The sequence below is a fragment of the Leptinotarsa decemlineata genome, unplaced genomic scaffold, assembly GCF_025532065.1.
Source record: "Leptinotarsa decemlineata unplaced genomic scaffold, Ldec_3_MD MMD2_tig00000035_RagTag_RagTag, whole genome shotgun sequence".
NCBI classification, from domain to species: Eukaryota; Metazoa; Arthropoda; class Insecta; order Coleoptera; family Chrysomelidae; genus Leptinotarsa; species Leptinotarsa decemlineata.
In genome coordinates this window covers 3,181,927-3,187,176 of record NW_027412540.1, presented here as the reverse complement: position 1 = coordinate 3,187,176, position 5,250 = coordinate 3,181,927, and positions in this window count along the sequence as shown.

Sequence of the window (5,250 nt, the reverse complement as noted above, 5' to 3'; positions counted from 1 at the left end):
AGCTATTCTTACATTCAAATTTTCCGAAATTCTGAATATCTTAGGTTGTCATATCACTTATATATAGCAAAGAAAAGTATAGAAATAGAGGTGGATCAGCCCCAATCGTGCATTGCCAGACTGTAAAGATTTATATCCACTGGTTGTTATTGTTGATTTGAACGTTGATGGTGAAGTACTGAATAAATCTTTTTAAGTAAAGGGCATGGGTAAGTATGGTAAATAATGGAAAATTATATTTAAAATTTTTGTTAGGAAAAGAAGGATCGGAAATCTGCAGAATGCAGTTCTCTCATGTGCTTGACAAATTAATTTCGTCGATGCTTAGGGATTTGGGACCAATAGTTCAAGCATCTACCAGAACTGATCAGGCTTACAATACCAATCTAGTGAGTAGAGTATTATCTGTGTCTGATTACCTAGTGTCAAGGAAAGAAAACTCTTCGTTCGTTGTTTAAGTTTCAATGGTGAACTGTATGTAAGGGTCATAAACTGTTGAAGATGTCCACATCTCAGATATTCCATCTTGAGGACGGATATTTTGACCATATTTTTATAAAAAGAGATTAAAGGAAGTACCTGTAAGACCAAATCTAGCAGGTTCATGAAATATGCTGCTAAAATGGTTTTGTTTTTTCTTAATAGTCAGCAAAAGAACAGTCCTTCAACGAGATCAATAGGTATGGGTTTCTTAAAGATCTAAGAGCTTACTCATGGTAATGCAATTAATCAAATAAAATGAAACAGTGGTCCGGCCTAAAGAAGAAGCTAGCAGTAGTAGTTTACAGCTGATCTCGGCCTCCCCCAACCACTATGACGTATTAATGCTTTTTATTGGTTGTGTTGGTGAAGTCAAGGTGATGTGACCTTGAGGGTGTGTGTATGGATCGTTCAGAAATTTTTTCCCGGTTCTAATCCTCCCCCCACCAATATGACGTGTTATTGCTTTTTTTGTTGTTGTGCAGTGAATCAGGCGTTGTGACCTTGAAGTGTCTGGTGCATGGATCGTTCAGATTTTTTTTTCATATGAGATTTTGTGTGTTATGTGTGTGTGTGTGTGTGTAGGAGAATGCACGGTACAGGGTTTCATCATGTGCTTGTTTGTCTATGTACAAACATACGTCTGCATACTTCGAAGATCTCCAAGTAATAAATGCTCCATCGGTGTTAGGGCACCAAGTTAGTAGTGGAGTGACGTCACAGCAATAACCGTTCAACGGCTAGAGAGCGACATGTTCACTCCACGACGTGTGGCAGAGTAATGCGTATTCATCGGTCTGCCCTCACCTCTCCGAAGCGATGAAGGTTCGCTCTAGCCCCGCTACGATGGTGACACAACGGCAGCCGAGGACCGTGCCTAGCGTCTACCCTCTCCGAGACCGCAACGACCATTGCTTGCTCGTACCGGCAACTGTTATCGCATCAAGTTGGGAGATGAGCTTGGCTGTGACGTCAGGCATCTCTAGTGGATAGCAACTAGCAATGTGAATCTTTCACGGTTTCATGGTGGGGGTGACTCACACTGTTTAATATAAAAGAAATGCTGGCACACTATGAAATCAGTAGACGAATATATCTGCAGCAGTTAGCAATTGGTAGAGTGTTATTCAGTTCGTAATAGAAGGAAGACGGTGAGTGTATTTGTCTGTTGGAAATTGTTTATATTTTCATATATATTTTCATCATGTCCGTTTCAAAAGTAGACTTGAATAAAATTAATATATTTGATTGTACAGGAGGTTGAAATACTAGAGCAAAAGGCCTTATCATCATTGCCAATTGATGAAGTGTACATAATTAAAAATATGTCAACTTATTCTACACGATTTGGTAAATCAATTTTATTAACTTTGCAAGATGTGAGCAATGATAAATTATTTAAAACATGGCTACCAAAAACGTATTTCGTTGCAATTCAGTGATGACGATATATCTTGTATCAACTCATCGGTGGTAAATATACGATGATGTATTTTAGGACAGAGCCAACAAAGTTTTGCTGGCATGAAAACGCGATCTCTAGTCAAATTCAATATGATTGAATAATAGTAATAATTTATAGTGAATTTCTTTAGGTCATAGCTTACAAAGTTTTTTTGGTGTGAAAACGATAACTCTAGTCAAATTCAATATGATTGAATAATAATAGTAATTATAATGAATTTCTTATTGTTTTATTAATATTATATATTAGATGATAATTATATGAAATATAAACATTACTAACTTAGTTGAATACACTCACTTTGTAACTACAAGTAAAATGGGAATGTGAGTATTATATCACTGAAAAATTGGAGGTTGCTTATTGTTTTTTTTATTCGATTTCAGTTCCACCATTTAAAGATGTGGATGCAGTACGCAAGTCAAGATTGGGTCGATATTGTAGATCTCAAATCATCGGTTCAACATTTGTCGTCTAAATTGAAGGTGTTGGGTGATGGAGCCGAACATGCAAGCGTTTATGATATGAGTGTATGCTATGATGAAAAACAAATCGAATTATGCCTTCGTGATGCTGAGAACTATTGGAGTGGTGCAGAAGTTTGCAACAAATTTTTGGATAATGAATTGGAATTGTGGCAACTTTGTGAGGTTATGATTGAACTGAACCTAAGAAGATTCCTGTATAGCCTCCAACCATACTTGCCAGAATGGATTATTCATCACTTTGAATTGAATGATGAAAATCGAGAGGAAATTGAAGATGGTCGCGAAAATGATGATTATGAGGAAGAAGTTATTTTAGATAGTCTGTATGTTCCTGTAAATCATAAATAATGTCAAATAAAAAACTTTGTATTATTTTCATGTTTTATTTATTTAAATCTGATGAAATACAATAGAAAATGATTACAAAACAATAAATATGATATAAAATACAATACATGATATAAGTCAGTTACAAATAAAAAAAAAAATCATAAAACAGTACATGATAGAGTGAAAAAAAAGTGTCAATATCTGCTATGAACTGAACCATCCAATGCATTGTATGTTAAAACTGTATCATGCAAAATTAATGCATATACTTTAGTGTTGTCTGGAAACTTGGTCTTCCTCGTCTCAAACTCAATCTTTATATCAATAGTTGATGATTTTGTTGCATTCGGTTGATGGGAACAATCGATGACGAATAGTGGATTCTCTCTAAATTGTCCAATGTCCATCAGAGGTTCACTCATATCTTTATCATAATAACTTCGCTGGAAACTCTCAAAAGCATAATAAGCAGGAGCATCAAGTTTTTTATCGAAATTCAAATTCCAACGCTCATATGGATAAACTTCAGAATTCAAGTATACTCGAATACTATTGATATCAGCAGTTGTGAATTTTGTAATATCTTGTGTTCTATCTTCAGATGTGGTAGTACTTTGGAATGCGATGATGACAAAACGAGGAGTTTCCAATGCGTTAGTTGTTTTGATGGCCCATATGTCTGAAGAAGTCCCACGTAATGATGGTAGTTCATAGAGGTCCCACATACGATACGCCAACTTGATTTTGGCATTCAGACCGCTTTTGTTTATTCTACTCAAAAGTTTAAGCTTGTGTTCATCATCTGGTACAATATGTCTTATTTTCCATTCGATTTTATTTATTTCCAAATCAGCATCAACTTCACCTATATATGAGTTTTTGAATGATCGAGCGATAATCAAAATCAATTCCTGTTTGGCATTCAAGATACTTTTGTTGTAATCTTCAGCAAAACCCATCAAATATTTCAGTGGTAGTTTTCCACTAAAAACATGACTGTTTGTATCCAAGATATCTTGCTTCAATTGTGAAAGTCCCCAACCAGATGTCAATAATGTGTTAGCATGAGATTGTCCAAATGATATCATGGTTTTCATTGTAGATGTTATCCCAGGTTTTCTAACAACAGCCACTTGTTCACCACCCATTTCATAACGAATTTCGTCAAAGAGAAATGCAATTGCATTATTCGAGAGATAGCATGTTTTCGCTACATCTTTGGGGGTGAATTTACCTTCTATGTAAATGAAGCTCTCGGCAATATCTAGTATAACATCTTGATTATTGATTGCAATTCTGATTTCATCCGAATTCCTGAATAGCGGTGATCCATAGGGCTTATATGTGTGCTCATGTAAACTTATGAGAGAATGATCGAGCACTGGTTCATTGAATATATTCAACTTTTCATTGTTTGTTTCGAGCACCATTGTTATTTTCTCACTTTCAATCCAATCGATTTCAAAAATTTAAGATCACTCACAGACAGAGCGTTATGTGCTAACTGTTTAGCATACACTTGTGGAATGAGCTTCTTTTTATGCACACCTTTCTTTTTGATAGTGCAACTCGTTTGGGATTGTTCAATGCGATTTTGTCTATTATAAATGAAACCCATAACAACAGTTATTCGATTTTCTTCAATTCCAAAATAATGAAAATCTCTTCTTCACTTCCAAAATCGATAAGGTTATTTTTTTCATCCAAAATACGCACTGTAATGTTGTGAATCAATTGACGACCTTCTGGACTGACAGGCATATATATAATATTGTGTGGTTCTTTAGTGAGATTGTAGCCAGGTTCAACATCAATATCGAATGAGAAAAGAATGTGGGATTCTTCACCATTTATATATGAACCAGATATTATATTGCAATCTAAGCGGATAAGTCTCACAGTTGTAATGTTTATTGGTAATGATGATTCATGTATCTGATTTGGTGGAAATATTTCATGAGCGAACCCCATCATTTCTGCTATTGAATTTGGATGTGTCAGATCAATTTCATATTTGGATCGCATTTCACATTTGAATGTATTATTATTGGCGTGTAGATAGAAAATATCATCTGCAACGACATCATTTGGTTTTTTATCATGAAACAATCTGAACATGATATGTTTCTGTATGACGGCATTGATCTCTTCTATTTCATAAGCACCACATGGAATTTCAATTGTCAACTTTTGGGGTATCGATGAGTTGTCATTACTGATTCTAAAACTAACTAAGTTATTAGCTTCAGTTATATTATTGATTGTATTGCACCCATAGAATCCCAAAAGTCCTAATCCATAACGACTGTTCCTATCCAATTCAATTGGTGGAAAAAAATCCGCACTCAAGACACTTGTCCCGACAGCTTGTAGCTCGAACTTTCGTGACATGACTGATGAATATTTTGAAACACATTTCAATTTATTATTGTACACAGCAACAGCACATTTGAGACAATTTACACTTTTTGGAAGGTGTTGTATTGT